The sequence below is a fragment of the Bufo gargarizans genome, chromosome 2 (assembly GCF_014858855.1).
Source record: "Bufo gargarizans isolate SCDJY-AF-19 chromosome 2, ASM1485885v1, whole genome shotgun sequence".
Lineage (NCBI taxonomy): Eukaryota > Metazoa > Chordata > Amphibia > Anura > Bufonidae > Bufo > Bufo gargarizans.
The window spans coordinates 576,759,938-576,777,222 of NC_058081.1; the positions used below are offsets into that span (position 1 = coordinate 576,759,938).

The window sequence follows — 17,285 nt, forward strand, 5'->3', positions numbered from 1 at the left end:
GATGCAGCAAGGATCCGACTGTCAGTAACAGCCGGATCCATGCTGCAGAATGCTCGTCCTGGGACGCAAAGTACCAGTCTTTTAGGCCTTATGCACACAACAGTATTTTTTCACGGTCCGTTTTTTCTTCCGTGTGTCTTCTGTAATTTTTGGAGGATCACCAGACATGAAGGAAAGTTAAAAAAAAAGTTGTTTTGGTGTCCGCCTGGCCGTGCGGAGCCAAATGGATCCGTCCTGACTTACAATGCAAGTCAATGGGGACGGATCCGTTTGACGTTGACACAATATGGTGCAATTGCAAACGGATCCGTCCCCCACTGACTTTCAATGTAAAGTCAGGATTCCCTATCGGAGTTTTCTCCAATGCAATGGTATATTTTAAATTGAAATGTCCCCATCACCATGGGAACGCCTCTATGTTAGAATATACCGTTAGAATATACCATCGGATTTGAGTTACATCGTGAAAACTCAGATCCGACAGTATATTCTAACACAGAGGCGTTCCCATGGTGATGGGAAGGCTTCAAGTTAGAATATACTAAGAACTGTGGACATGACTGCCCCCTGCTGCCTGGCAGCATCCGATCTCTTACAGGGGGCTGTGATCCGCACAATTAACCCCTCAGATGCCTCACTTAGCAATTTTAGAAGCATTATACTTACCTGCGCTGTCTGTGACCAGCCGGGTGCTCCTCCTACTGGTAAGTGAAAGGTCTGTGCGGCGCATTGCTTATAGCACAGACCTGTCACTTACCAGTAGGAGGAGCGCCTGGCCGGTCACAGACAGCGCAGGTAAGTATAATGCTTCTAAAATTGCTAAGTTACCATGGCAGCCAGGACTGCAGTAGCGTCCTGGTTTCCATGGTTACCGATCAGAGCCCCAGCGATTAAACTGGGACTCCGATCAAAACTCTCCACTGCCACCAATGATGGGGGGGGGGGGATTTTAATTAGGGGGGGAGAGGGGAGGCCGCACTGGCCACCAATGAATTTAATACAGTGGAGGGAGGGAGGGGGGGGCCGCATTGGCCACAAATGAATTTAATACAGTGGAGGGAGGGAGGGGGAAGCCGCACTGGCCACCAATGAATTTAATACAGGGGAGGGGGGGCCGGGGGGGCCGCACTGGTCACCAATGAATTTAATACAGGGGAGGGGGGGCCGGGGGGGGGGCCGTACCGGCCACCAATGAATTTAATACAGGGAGCTGTGAAAACTCAGCTCTGAAAAAGCTGTATGCAGACAGATCTGCGGAGCCGTCTGTGCTAAGGTAGCCTACGGACACGGATCACAGACGCGGATGGCAATCTTGTGTGCCTCCGTGTTTTTTCACGGACCCATTGACTTGAATGGGTCCGTCAATCGTTGTCCGTCAAAAAAATAGGACAGGTCTTATTTTTTTGACGGACAGGAAACACGGATCACGGACGCGGATGACAAAAGTCAATGGGTCCGCAGAAAATTACGGAAAACGGAACAACAGACACGGATGCACACAACGGTCGTGCGCATGAGGCCTTAGGACGAGGATTCTCGTCCAAGGTCCTAGAGGGGTTAAAGGGGTTCTCCAGGAATTAAGAAAATACTTAAATATTATATTATTATAAATATATTCACAAATGCCTTTCATTAGTTATAATGGCTGTTTTGTCTGGGGAGCAATCATCAGGAGAAATAAAATTGCAACCTTCATATTAGTACACACAAAAACTGTCCTAATCACATAACAGGACAAGATACTTCACAGCAATGAGCTAAAGAGCTGCCTCATCCTCCTCTCCTACTTGTCAGGGACTATGATTCTGAATACAGTTTAATATGATCTTTAGCTGAATCTCTGTAGGAATGGAGTTTATGAGGAGACATAAAGTACAGAGAGCAGGTGGGGATTATGGGGATAATGAGCAGCAGCCCCACATTATCCTAGTCTGTCCTGTCCATCCTCTCTGTATTTCATGTCTCCTCATGAACACCATTCTTACAGAGATTCAGCTGTATTCAGGTTCATAATTCTGACAAGTAGGAGAGGAGGATGAGGCAGCTCTTTAGCTTCATGTTCTGAAGTAACTTGCCCTCCTGTTTGATTAGGACCGGTTTTGTCTCTACTAATAGAATGGCAGCCCTTTTTTTTATCCGAATGATTGCTCCCTAGACAAAATGAGCCATTATAATCAATGAAAGGTATTTGGGAATATATTTATAATAAAGTAATATTTAAGTATTCATTTTCTCAATTCCCGGAGAACGCCTTTAAAGTTGGGAAGGGGGATATCACGATTTTTATTATTTTTTAACTGTACCCTCCTTCCCACTGGATAGGGATGCATCACACTGTACATATCCTTCTTCTGAAACAATAAAAACATGGCAAAATTGTTTGTTTCTTGTTCCATGGTGTAATCACGGACTCTCCAGTGCAGATTCTTCATCTTTCCTGTACTGTTTCACTGTTCCCCTTTCCTGGCCATTGTGTAATTTAATTATATTTTTGCTAAGTGAATCAGGAAATACATTGTACCTTCTGTCCAGCCCTGGGTTGTGTCAGTTTACCTAGCCAATACTTTTGTTGAATAGATGATTACCACTTATGTGAGGCATAACCTCATGGTCAACCCACCTCCTGTCTGACCAAACCTGATAAATATCCCAAAGAGTCTCAGAGATTCATTACGTTATGGCGTATAACACTGGTAACAGAGGTGGGGGAGGCAGGATGGGCTCTATTGCCAAGATGGGTTGTGAGTATGTTCTACACAGTGTTCTCCTGCCCTGTACTGTCATTAGCTCGATCGGCCAACTGTCTAATGTGTAGAACGCAACTGACAACATGAGCCTGACAAATGTTTTTAAGGTTCTAATAAATTATACTTTATTTTAAATAAAGTTTTCCAGATTCCTAACACAATACTAAATGTGCTTTTATTTAAAAATATGCTACTAGCTGCAATATACACACTGGTGTCCCCTGCTGCTTCATTTTTAAGCAAGGATATTGGGTCCAGAGCTGTGTGAGAAAATGGTAGCTGACATTGGGATGCAGTGTTGCCCTCGCTATGGACAAAACGTCACTTGTGTTTTGCAATTGGCCTTTAGCATATGATGAATTGGTGCATGAGGAAGACATGGCGCAGTTTTCTTCAGAACTGACATTTGTCATTTATCCACGTGATGGATGTCTGATTTGCTTGGGGCCACACAAATGATGAGATCAGGGGTCCTGTGTCCCTTTGTGTCTCCACTTTGTATGACTGCAGTGAGGAGGGATTTGGGTTGAGTACAAGACTGTGCCGCTCTATTCAAAGTCCATAGGACTGAGAGAGATTGATTGCTGAGCTTGGCTGACCTTGGTAGTACCATAGACTTTGAATAGAGTGGCAGCGCACATGCTCAACCACTAACTCAATTTAGACCTTTCCTGAAGTGGTGCAGTGAGGGACAATGGGGTACAGAACCCATTCTCGTCATCAGTGGTGCCCTAAACTATTAGACACTTTGCTGGGTCTCCTGAGAGGCACCAGTTTATCAGTGACATCATTAGGAAATCACTATAACACTTATCGCAATAATCATATTTATCACATTTCTGATTAGGAAATTGTAACTAAAGCATTTGTCCCATTTCTACTTCATCACAATATAAGGGAATGGAAATCTCTGACCTTGATCTGATCCAAGAGTAATGGGAAGAATGTCTACTGTAGATACTTTAGAGGAGAGGCACTGCCCATAGGAAGTTACAGTCTATATGAAGTAAGGGATAGATACGAGAAATGGAATAAGTTAAAGGGAGTCTGTCAGATGCTTTATGGCCATTAAACCAATACTGAAACATGTGCAAATATATTGTGGTGGCCCCAGCATATGGCTGATATCATATGCAAATTAGTCCGCAAGTTCCACAAGGGAGGTCCCAAGTCGGCAGTTCTGACTTTCGTCAATCCAACTCAACACCTCTGCCTTGGTGTGGACTGACATCTCCAACATTGTGCTACATCACTGAATGAAGCACTGAAATCCTGCTTCTGTGTTCTCGGGCATGTGCACAACTCTTTCTGCTGCAAGCAATGGCTTCAGTGATGTACCAAGCATGCGCTACATTCATGTGCTGTACAACCAGATATGCTACCAGAGTGGAAGCAAGACATACTGCACATGCATTGAGGCATTTCAGTGTCTCAAACTGTAATGCAGCCACCAGTCATTACCAAAGGGGAGGAATTGGAGAAGGTTTACTGACAAGAGCTGGATAATTTACTGGGCTTGGGACCACCCTTGGGGCACTTACAAACTCATTTGCCTACAGGATCAAAGTTTATTTTCTCTGTAATGCTAGGTCTATTTCTGGCCACTATATCATACCTTCCTTTTGGAGGGACAGTGCCTCTTTTTGACCCATGTTCCTCGGTCCCTCTTTGCTACCTAAATGTCCCTCTTTCTAACCTAGATAATAAATGTACAATAATAAACTTACTAAACTGATCCAGAAACAATCTGTCTTGCTTTTATCTGTACATTACACCTCAACTTATATATAAAAATGTCTATATTAAATTATGTTTGTGCTAATATTTAAAGGGGATGCACTTGCTGTATAAAAAAAATTGCAGAACTTATACCCACCTTACCGATACTCTGGTGCTGCAGTTATGACAATAACAAGTCCCTGATGCTTCTTTCTCAACATGGCAGGAAATGGCCATGACCTTGGCAGATTGGCGCATAGCAAATGTGGTACCAATATTCCAAAAGGTTTCAAAAACAGAGCCCAGAAACTATAGGCCGGTAAGTTTAACATCTGACGTAGGTAAACTGTTTGAAGGTTTTCTAAGAGATGCTATTTTGGAGTACGTCAATGAAAATAAGCAAATAACGCCATATCATCATGGCTTTATTAGGGATCGGTCATGTCAAACTAAATTAATCAGTTTCTATGAGGAGGTAAGTTCTAGACTTGACAGCAGCAAATCAATGGATGTCTGTTATCTGGACTTCTCCAAAGCTTTTGACACTGTACCACATAAAAGGTTATGTTGGTACCTGCATTCCTTGGATATAATGGAGGCCATTTTGGCACCAAAAATGACAGAAATGAAAGCTGGCCCAGCATGCATGTGGAACCTACACTCCCTGAATTGTATGGTAGCCGTCATGGCACATAACAGGTAGAATTTAGTGTCAGGTTCCCGTCTTACAGAGATCGCCTTGACGTGCGGCAGACGGGCTCAAATAATTTTGTACAAAATGATTTGCCAAGCATCTCTAATTTATAAGTATAGCACTAGCAATTATTATGCATTTTTGTACTTTATTTGGTTTGAGCGCTGTCGCATTGCATGTTTTGTTTCACATAAAAGGTTAGTATATAAAATGAGAATGCTTGGACTGGGAGAAAATGTCTGTATGTGGGTAAGTAACTGGCTCAATGATAGAAAACACAGGGTGGTTATTAACGGTACATACTCAGATTGGGTCACTGTCACTAGTGGGGTACCTCAGGGGTCAGTATTGGGCCCTATTCTCTTCAATATATTTATTAATGATCTTGTAGAAGGCTTGCATAGTAAAGTATCAATTTTCGAAGATGACACTAAACTGTGTAAAGTAATTGACACAGAAGAGGAGAGTATACAGCTACAGATGGATCTGGATAGATTAGAGGCTTGGGCAGATAAGTGGCAGATGGGGTTTAGCACTGACAAATGTAAAGTTATGCACATGGGAAGGAATAATGCAAGTCACCCGTACATACTAAATGATAAAACACTCGGTAACACTGACATGGAAAAGGACCTAGGAATTTTAATAAACAGCAAGCTAAGCAGTAAAATCAGTATCAGGCAGCTGCTGCCAAGGCCAATAAGATAATGGGTTGCATCAGAAGGGGCATAGATGCCCGTGATAAGAACATAGTCCTACCACTTTACAAATCGCTAGTCAGACCACACATGGAGTACTGTGTACAGTTCTGGGCTCCTGTGAACAAAGCAGACATAGCAGAGCTGAAGAGGGTTCAGAGGAGGGCAACTTAAGTAATAACTGGCATGGGGCAACTACAGTACCCTGAAAGATTATCAAAATTAGGGTTATTCACTTAAAAAAAAAGATGACTAAGGGGAGATCTAATAACCATGTATACATATCAGTGGTCAGTACAGAGATCTCTCCCCTCATCTATTTATCCCCAGGACTGTGATTGTGACAAGGGGACATCCTCTGCGTCTAGAGGAAAGAAGGTTTCTACACAAACCTAGAAGAGGATTCTTTACGGTAAGAGCAGTGAGACTATGGAACTCTCTGCCTGAGGAGGGGGTGATGGTGAATTCACTAAAAGAGTTCAAGAGGGGCCTGGATGTATTTCTGGAGGGTAATAATATTACAGGCTATAGCTACTAGAGAGGGGTCATTGATCCAGGGAGTTATTCTGATGCCTGATTTGAGTCGGGAAGGAATTTTTTTCCCCTTAAGTGGGGAAAATTCGGATTCTACCTCACAGATTTATTTTTTTGCCTTCCTCTGGATCAACTTGCAGGATAACAAGCCGAACTGGATGGATAAATGTCTTTTTCCGGCCTTATAAACTATGTTACTATGTTATCTTCCTCAGGAAGTGATTGGATCTTTTACACAATGAGCTGTAAGTGTCCCACTTTGACTGGCCAAAAAGTTGGGTGGTATGCTAGATGACTTTTATCTGGCATTTTTAGAAGTTTTCCTCTGTACATGCTGAACATCAAGTTTGCAGATCTCTCAGACATGTTGGGTGGAGATTAAGTGCCATCCAGTGCATGCAGAATGTAGAGTAGAATCTGCTGCCTAAGCTTCTCTTACTCTCAGAATCATGGAGGACATTACAGAGAAGTACTGACCTGTATTAGTTGTGAATTTAGCATTTTCTGCAGAGATATCAATCTCATATGTAGCTGTGCAGTCCCTTTAGTGTCTCTTTGAGTCCTGTCTCACTCATGCTGCTGCTCACTACCCCCCAGTCCCCTCTCCATATACCTGTATTGACATGTGTAAAGATGTGTATGGACCAGCAGTTCAGTGGAACACTTTTAATCAGATTGTCAAAATACTTAAGTTTTTAGGCTTAAAGGGAAGGTGAGGAGTGAACATCCAAATTTGGGGGTAAAAAATAACGTTTTAGTGTATTTTTTCAGTCTGGCTCCAGTGTCTTCGGTCTGGTAATTAGAGACATAAATAGGATTTTACTCTGTGCCTTCCAGTGTGGGACATTGGGGTCACCAGAGCGAATGAGTGCCAGGCTTATTGCTATACTGAACAGGTCTACTTCTCATTGTATTTACACTTATTGCATATGTAAAATATGTCAAGGACTAATACATTACTAATACAAATGAATCCCAAAAAAGTTCCTGATCCATCACAGTTGGAGCCCTTGATTTCTGTCTGTGCTGCATTTTCTGCTGATCCCTGGAGCTCGGTTCTCCTTCCTAATTTTAGTCGATTGTTCTGTTTCCTTCACATTTTTTCACCACTTATGAGATGCCATTGTTTCCATGAAAGTTTATTTGTCCCCTTGACCCCCACTGTCTTCCACACGACTCTTTTCTCTCCCTGTTTATGAAATCCTTACATTGTTCTAATTCTTCGCAGTTCATTGTTAGGATTCTTTGTTTCTCTGTTGTTTGACTTTGGCTGGACACGGCCGCCTGCTCTTTATAGGTCCTGGCACTATTCCCAAGTGGAGGAACAGCTCACTGGGACTCTTGCTCAACATTTTTGGTCCCCTGAGTGCTTAGTGCACTTAAGCAGTGATGATGTACACAATCTGTCTCATTGCCATTCCTTGGCCTCATTTCAAAAGGCAAATTCCGTTTTTTTATATAAAGTCATTAACCACAAGTGGAAGATTGCAACTTCAGAAAGACTCCTGCACAGTCTGCAACTCTCTAGTGGGGAAGATACTTCCAATCAGAAGGATAAATGCTACCAGTAAAAACAAGTTATCTCCTATCCCAGCCATCGATGGGGCTGTTACTGCTGGGTCCGCTGCTGATCACAAGAATGGAGGGTTCATATCCTCTGTTTGGATGAAATAATGATCAAACCTGCATACCACTGCTCCATATATATCTTTTGGACTGCTGGACATAGCTAAGTACAGCACTTGGCTATCTCCGGCAGTCCCATAGACTTTAAATGGAGCAGTGTTGTGTATGCTAAACCATCACTCCATTCAAATGGGGGAAGTGGGTCTCTCTCTTCTCGTGACCCAGTATTTGGACCTCCATCAATATAACAGTTTTCCCCAACCACTGGATAATTTGAACTAACTGTGATACCCATTTAGGGAACCCATACACAATACAAGTGAAACTCGAAAAATTAGAATATCGTGCAAGAGTCCATTTATTTCAGTAATGCAAATTAAAAGGAATTGCATTAATGCAGCGTAAAATTAGAATATTGTGAAAAGGTTCAATATTTTAGGCTCAAAGTGTCCCACTCTAGTCAGCTAATTACTCCATACCCCCTGAGCAAAGGGTACCTCAAAATTGTGACTTTGTGGTTTCATAAGCTGTAAGCCATAATTATCCAAATTATAACAAATAAAGGCCTGAAATATCTCGCTTTGCATGTAATAAGTCTCATATGTTAGTTTCACCTTTTAAGATGCATTACTGAAATAAATGAACTTTGCATGATATTCTAATTTTTCTAGTTTCACCTGTAGTCTGAAGTTGATCAAAATGGGCAATTTCCACCAATACAATCATTAATCAGGTGGAATTTACTAAGAAGGATAATTTTTCCGATGACTTGACAAGAATGTTCATGAAAAGATTATCTATCCTTCACCAGGGGAAAAAATGTTTGAACGATAATAATGGCCAATATGAAGCCCCATAGCAAAACTTGGTATGGGACTTCAGGTCACAGTGCAGTGTGGCCTGGAAGAAGTGGTGTGAGGAGCGGTGAGTCCCGGATCTGCAGCGATGTCCAGAGCAAGTTAGGTGAGTTTATTTTAAAAAAATTTAACGTCCAATCTGAGGCTGATTGGGTAGAATCTGCAGTCGATGTGCTCTAATCTGAGGCTGATTGGGGGTCTGATGGGGTCTGATCTGAGAATAATGGAGGTTGGGGGGGTCTGATCTGAGAATGATGGAGGTTGGGGGGGGGTCTGATCTGAGAATGATGGAGGTTGGGGGGGTCTGATCTGAGAATGATGGAGGTTGGGGGGGGGGGGGTCTGATCTGAGGCTGATGCAGCCAGGGACACTGAAGGGAGCGAAGAAGCCAGAATGGTGTGGTGGGGAGCAGCTGAGGTATGACTTTATTTTAACAGTTAGAGCATGCTGCTATCCAAAACTCCGAACAACCCTTTTAAAGGGTTATCCGCACAGTGAGTATGCTTTCAGTTTTCTGAGTGTTTTGTACTGATTATTCTAATCCTTAGAGTAGGTCATCGGTATCAGATCGTGGGGGTCCTGCTCCCAGCACCCACGCCGATCAGCTGTTTGAAGAGACCATATCATTTTGTGAGTACCACGGCCTCTTCCTAGGCCAGTGACGTCATCACGTTGGTCGGTCACATGGCTTAGGCGGAGCTCAGTTCCATTCACATACTGATCCCATACTGATGACCTATACTGAGGACCGCTCATCAGTCTTAAACCTTAGAGGGAATTATCAGGCCATGTTTACAGCATCTTGTTGTTTTGCATCAGCTAATATACCTGGAGATATGAAGATTTATTACTGTTATAAACTAAATTACAATGTGTGGATCATCAGGTGCTGAGTTTCTTCTTAATTTATATGGCTATACACGGTAAAGGTACCTTTACACGAGCCAATTATCGTGTCAATTATTGTTAAATCAAGTGAAACTGCACGATTATCGAGCAGTGTAAAAGCAATGAATTATGGTGAGACAACAGACAGTCAGTAGATTTCTCGTTGGTTCAATCGTTTGTGTGGGCACAAAACTCGTCGTTGGACATTAACGATTTCATACATGTAAACAGGATTTGTTCACTGCACACACGATTACAGACGAGGGTGTGTTTAAGCAAGCCACTCAAGTTATCGTTTTGTGTAAATGCAACTGTCTGCCCTACGAACGATGGAATATGCTATGAAAATTACGATTTTATGAGCGATAAATGGCGCGTCTAAAGGGTCATTGTTGAGACATTCACTAAACCAAGAAATGACTTGTTCGTCGCTCAATCGTACCAATCATCTACTCGTGTAAAGGTACATTAAGTGATATATAGATGATATCAGTTACTGTTTTTTGTGGATTAGCTATGTACTCATTGAGTCTTTGCATCATATATCATCACATCAGTGACAGCAAGATAAGTAAATGACTGCACAGGGCAGGTTACAGGAAGCAGAAATCAAGTTTCCCTTTGAGCACTCTCTTGGTTCCTGATGACTGCACGTATCTCAGTAGTGTTTGAAGTAGCAGATAATGCTCCTCACTCTGTCATGTGTAGCTTTACGGTTTATTCTGTGTGCAGTTATGGATGTCCTTGATCAGTGTAAGACTGGGGTTCCTTGGACTCAACCCCTACATCATTAATTAAGTCTAATAGGTTTTAATGTAAAAACTTTGGGGCCCACTATAGTATGAAATCTTGGGTTCACTGAGGATCCTTTGGTACTTTGGTGGGCCAGTCCGATGCCATGTCTCCTGGAGGTCAACCCCTGTGCCTGGTAATGATGGTAGGGACGTGGTCTAGGCATACACGTAAAGATAGCTGTGGGTTGTGCAATTGATTACCTGATGGCTATCCACTCTGATTCTCTCAGAAACATGTAGTTTGGCAGGAGGGGACTTGTTTCATTAGGAGGGGATTATAAGAAGCCCCCAGATACCTTTGGCACCACGTCAGTGGACATGTAATGGACATGTTAATGTAACCTATTTCATCCTTTATTTTTGTCTTACCGGAGGTGTTGAAAGATCCTTGTGTAGTACATGTTGTATTTTGACGATGTCATATTACTGGGAGTTTTTAGACCTTTCCACATGGTGGAGGCCATGTGACTGAGGCCAATGAGATGCTGCTACGGCTCAGCTTCAATAATATGTATTAATAGTTTTTTGAGTGACGCGTAATGAAAAGTGTTGCAACATTCTAATAGATTTGGTGTTATTTATCATAGACCAGTGTTTTACACCTGTCTATGACATTCCCTGCGCTCCTGGAGGATGTGCCTAATTTATGACAAGGCACACGCATCCTCTGGCAGTCTGAGCACCTAAACAGAAATCTACGTCAGCTCAGAAAACTGGTGTAAATAATGAAAAATTTGTTGGGCTCACTGGTTGCAAGAATAAAGCGCTCTGTTTTTTTTTTTTCATTGAAGCACAGTTTCTGTCCGTTAGTGCCAAACCAATTTGGTGAATTATATGCATATACAAGTGATATTTCTCCTGCAAGTAGCTGCACAAATGTATTACTTGGAGTGCAAGGCTCTTTCACACGGGCGAGATTTCCGCGCGGGTGCAATGCGTGAGGTGAACGCATTGCACCCGCACTGAATCCGGACCTATTCATTTCTATGGGGCTGTGCATCACTTGTGCGTTGCGTGAAAATTGCAGCATGCTCTATTTTGTGCGTTTTTCACGTAACGCAGGCCCCAAAGAAGTGAATGGGGCTGCGTGAAAAACGCAAGCATCCGCAAGCAAGTGCGATGCGGTGCGATTTTCACGCACGGTTGCTAGGAGATGATCGGGATGGGGACCTGATCATTATTATTTTTCCTTATAACATGGTTATACGGGAAAATAATAGCATTCTTAATACAGAATGCATAGTACAATAGGGCTGGAGGGGTTAAAAAAATAATAATAATAATTTAACTCACATTAATCCTCTTGTTCACGCAGCCCGGCTTCTCTTCTGTATTCTTCATTGCTGTGCAGTAGGAAAGGGAAGGTGGTGATGACACTGCGCTCATCACATGGTCCGTCACATGATCCATCACCATGGTGATGTATCATGTGATGGACCATGTGATGAGCGCAGTGATGTCATCAAAGGTCCTTTACCCAGGTCCTAAAGAAAGAAGAGAAGCTGGGCTGTGCGAACAAGTGGATTAAGGTGAGTTACATTTTAATTTTTTAACCCCTCCAGCCCTATTGTACTATGCATTCTGTATTAAGAATGCTATTATTTTCCCTTATAACCATGTTATAAGGGAAAATAATTACATCCACACAACCTTGAATCAAAACCTGAACTTCAGTGAGGAAGTTCGGGTCTGGGTACCACATTCAGTTTTTTAGCACACGCGTGCAAAACGCATTGCACCCGCGTGATAAAAACTGAACAACGGAACGCAATCTCAGTCAAAACTGACTGAAATTGTGTACCTACTCGCGCGGGTTTGCCGCAATGCACCCGGGATGCATCCTGAGCCTAAACGTGACGCCCGTGTAAAAGAGGCCTAAAAGTGTATTAACCCTCAGTTGACGCATTTCTGTTATCCCTGAGAATATAGTGTGCTGGAATTTTGGATGGACCACGAACAATGTTACAAATATCCAAATGGCCCATAGCAGCAAAAATGTTCCCACTCCTGTTCTAGTAGAAGGGGTGAAGCTGCAAAGCACAGTCTAAGGGTCCATTCACACAAACGTAGGTGTTTTGCGGATCCGCAAATTGCAGATCCGCAAAACACAGACACTAGCAATGTATTTTGCATACCGCACACCGCTGGCACTATAATAGAAAATGCCTTTTCTTGTCCGCAGTTGCAGACAAGAATATGACATGTTCAATGTTTTTTCGGAAACGGAAATGCGGATGCGGACAGCACATAGCATCCGTTTCGGCCCCATTGAATATGAATGGGTCCGCAAAATCCAGAACAGATCAGGAAAAAAATTGCGGACATGTGAATGGACCCTAGCAGAAATGACTAAACAGTTTCCAGACGTAAACAACCATCTGACAGAGCTAAACAGTTTTTTTCCCTACAAACTTCAGCTCTGCATAGTCCCTTGTGGTAACTGTGGAAAATTGACAGCTTGTCAGTGCAGAGGCTGGAAGTCCCAAAGTTTCTCAGTATTAGCTGGCTGTGCATTATCCCGTTCCACAGTGCAGTGCAAATGTACAAGATATATTGCAATAAATATATAAAATACAGTTCAAAAATATAAACAGTATAAGTGTAAACAACTGCATATTTAATAGTGCAAGTTAACCCTTCAATGCATAATATAGTGAGTTGAGGTTTTTGAATAACAGCAATTGGGGCAAATGTCCACAAACCAAATGTCCATTCTCCAAAGTACCCCTGCTCTAGGGTACTGCATAGGCACATTCTTCGGCATTCCAGGAGCGATCATAGACTATTGTAAAACGCCGGTCTATGATAAATGACCCCCAATACATTTAGAAATTTGCTAACCAAGGTTAAAGCTTCAGATGGACTATATTTAACCCCCTAACAGTAACATCCACAGCGCCCTCCCATTTCACAGTGACCTCCACAGTGGCCGCCCCTTTATTAGTGACCTCCACAGTACCCAGTCTCGTTAACAGTGATTTCCACAATAACCCGCCCCCTTTAACAGTGACCTCCACAGAGCTCTGTTCCCTTAAAATGTGACCTCCACAATACCCCGCCCCCTTAACAGTGACCTCTACAGGACCACGCCCCTTAACACTGACCTCCACTGTTCCCTGCCCCCTTAACAGGTACCTCCACAGTGCCTGCCCCCTTAACAGTCACCTCCACAGCAGGCCGCCCCTTTAACAGTCACCTCCACAGCATCCCGCCCCCTTAACAGTGACCTCCACAGCAGCCCGCCCCTTTTAACAGTGACTTCCACAGCGGCCACCCCTTTATTAGTGACCTCCACAGTACCCTGTCCTCTTAACAGTGGCCTCTACAGCAATTTGCCCCTTAACACTGACCTGCATAGCGGACCGTCCCCTTAACTGTGACCTCCACAGCAGCCTGCCCCTAGGGTGGCCAGAGGTCCGGTTTTAGGCCAGACAGTCCAGCTTTCAGACTCCCTGTCCTCCGTCCGCCGCAGGACTTGGACCAACACAGGGATGTCCTTTTGAACAGCTCACTCTCAGACAGCAGCACTGTGCTGTCTGAGTGTGAGCTACAGGGAGAAAGTCACCCTCCCTCCCACCCCTGCAGCTGACAGAAGTTGATTTTTCCCTTCATTTTTTTCAATCCCCGTTGGCTGTGGGAGAGGGCGTGGCCTAATAGAGTTGGGGCATGGTTTAGATCAGGAATGTCAAACTCGTGGCCCTCCAGCTGTTGCAAAACTACAACTCCCATCATGCCTGGGCATACTACAGCTATCAGGGAATGATGGGAGTTGTAGTTTTGCAACATCTGGAGGGCCATGAGTTTGACATCCATGGTTTAGATGAACCTGTGGGCGGGGATTTTAAGTCCGTCTTTTGAGGGTGGCCTCAATGGCCACCCTGCCTGCCCCTGAACTGTGACCTCCACAGCACTCTGCTCCCTTAACAGTGTTATCCACAGCACCCTGCCCTATTAAAGCTGACCTACAGCAGTTAAGAAAAATGGCTGAGTTGTTATGGAAACCTGGTGTAAAACTGTGTGTATGTGGAGACTAAGGGCCTGCGAGCTTCTATTGTCTGATAAGGGTCATGTGACCAGGCTTCTATTCGCTAATGCATTTTTTGGGGAATATCTCAGGAACGGTACATGCTAGAGAGCTGATACCCGGTCTAACACCTTCCCGGACACCTGATGTGCCTATGTGCCAAATTTTGTGATTGTGAATGTGAGGATTCCTTTCGCAGACATACATACACACACATACACTCAGCTTTATATATTAGATATTGATTCTATAGCGCACGACATAATCACCTACATTGGAAGGGGGATGGGGGGGGGTTTCAGACCCATCAGCTTCACAGCTATGTAACAGTCATTTAATATAAAGAAATTTCCTGACTGTTTCCTGCCTCTCACTGTGGCCTACTTTACAGTAACCTAAAGAATCTTTACATTTATCAAGCAAACAGAAACTGTTCAGATCAGACGTCTGTGCACCTGCAGAACAACAGGAAACTGCCTTTCTTGTGTTGTGTGAATTGTTCTTTGCTGATGAAAGCTTCATGGCTGCACAGCGGCTCCTAACCACAAGTGTGAGGGAGCCCAATGTAACAATAGTAGACATGCACTGAGTACTGGAATGAAATGAGTACTGTTCTGTAGTCATGTCTGGTCCCTGCAGGCTGAGGAATTCACTCGCCGAGTATATTGTGGCTTCCTGGGACAATAATGCTACATTTGAATTGTAAGCTGACTAAAGACTGAAATATGAATGAACTAATTCCTGCATGTTCAGTGTCTGCACAGAGCTTGTTCTGGAGATTTGCATTCTGAGCAGTGTCTGACTGGGGTTCCTTATGCCCACCAAAATAAATCATTCTTGATGCCCAACTCCCCATATCATCAATAAAGTCTAACAGGCTGTTAATCAAAGAAAAAGACTCTAGTGGCAAGTGACTGGCTCCAAATGTTTTTTTTTTTTTTTTTTACTGGATTTTTGGTGCCCACTATGGTATTAGAGCCTGGGCCCACCGGAGGATCTTCTGATACTCTGGTGCCGGTGGCCCAGTCCAACCTTGATTCTGGGAAGTGATGTCTTTACAACAGACGCTGTGAAGTAAAGACCGGCACTCGCTTCTGTTTGCAATTATGGCGTTCTTTATTGTCACATTGTATAATATGTGACGCGTTTCGGCTAATGAAAGCCTTCCTTAGCCGAAACGCATCACATATTATACAATGTGGCAATAAAGAACGCCATAATTGCAAACGGAAGCGAGTGCCGGTCCTTACTTAACATATATACAGAGTGCCTCTCCTAGACGCGAGCACCGCTATTCACCACCACCGGAGCGCCGACTTATGAATACAACATTTACAACAGACACTGTCATCTGATGTAGAAAACAATGGCTGCCGGCCATCCCCATCTGCATTATTGGAGAGCAGATAATCTGTTAAAGGGGTTGTGCAAGCAGTTTATATTGATGACCTATCCTCAGCATAGGTCATCAATATCCGATAGACGGGGGTCCAACACCCAGCACCCCCTCCAACCAGTTGTTTGAAGAGGTGGCGGCACTCCATGTGAGAGCTGCTTCCTCTTCATTACACTACGCGTTGTCTCCCCTGTAGCGGTGGCGCAGTGTAATTACAAGTACTTGCTCCATTCAAGTGAATGGAATGAGTACTTGTAATTACAACGCACTGTCGAGCCTTCACAGATGACGGGAAGTGTAATAAAGAGAAAGTAGCACTTGCATGCAGCGCCGCCTCCTCTTCAAACGGCTGATCAGATATTGATGACCTATTCTGAGGATAGGTCATCAATATAAACTGCCTGCATAACCCCTTTAAGTGCTTTCTGTTAACAGCTTCGTAATAACCAGCACCAGCAGAACAGTGAGTGCAGCTCTGGAGTGTGATACAGGATGTAACTCAGGATCCCTGTAGGATAAGTAATGTAGACTGTGCCATTGCCAGCAGAATATTGAGTGCAGCTCTGGAGTATAATACAGGCTGTAAATTAGGATCTGTAAAAGATAAGTATTATATAGGATGTTCATGGTGACTCGATCAGCAGAATAGTGAGTGCAAGTCTGGAATATGATAAGGCTGTGACTCAGAATCAGTACAGGAAAGATAATGTAATGTATGTACATAGTGACTCCACCAGTCGAATAGTGAGTGCAGCTCTGGAGCAGGTAATACAGGTGCTGAGTGGCAGAAGAAATGATTGACCGCAATGAATGTCCACACTTGTCTTGTAGTGTGGCCCCTGGACCCTTACCCTTTAATTACAGTTTTTATTTTATTCTATATTTTCAGAATTCCAGTTTCCAGGATTCTTACATCTCATATGGATTTCCAGTTCCTGAGAATCAGCATAAGTGGAGTCATCCATTGTGGAAGAATCCAATGAACCAGGAGGTTCCATGTGGTGCAGACATAGCAGGTATATTGTACGTATGTGCAGTGGACTGAGAGCCGTTGGAGTTTGGTCGTCTTCTTCCAGCAGCTGCAGTTCTGGTGTTTTGTGTTTCACAGCTGGCATTGTTCACTGTGCCACAGATGGATACGTACTGAGAGACAATGCAGCTCAGCTCATGGTGACAATCATATTTAGTGTTGAGCGAATCGAAGTATCCGAAACTAGATTTCAATCCTAATTTCGGGAAACTAATCGATTTTCCCTGAAATGGCAGTAAAAAAAAAACTGACTAAACATACTCACCTCATCCATTTGC

General features: G+C 43.5%; 1 long non-coding RNA gene across 2 annotated transcripts in view; it reads left to right on the plus strand.

The window, feature by feature from the left end:
- Nucleotides 1–16,999, plus strand: part of LOC122926744 — a 32,782-nt gene extending 15,783 nt beyond the window's left edge. For both annotated transcript variants that reach the window (XR_006387709.1, XR_006387710.1), the window contains exon 3: nucleotides 16,867–16,999. This is a non-coding gene — a long non-coding RNA (uncharacterized LOC122926744). The remainder of the gene's footprint in view (nucleotides 1–16,866) is intronic.
- The last annotated feature ends 286 nt before the right edge of the window (nucleotides 17,000–17,285 follow it).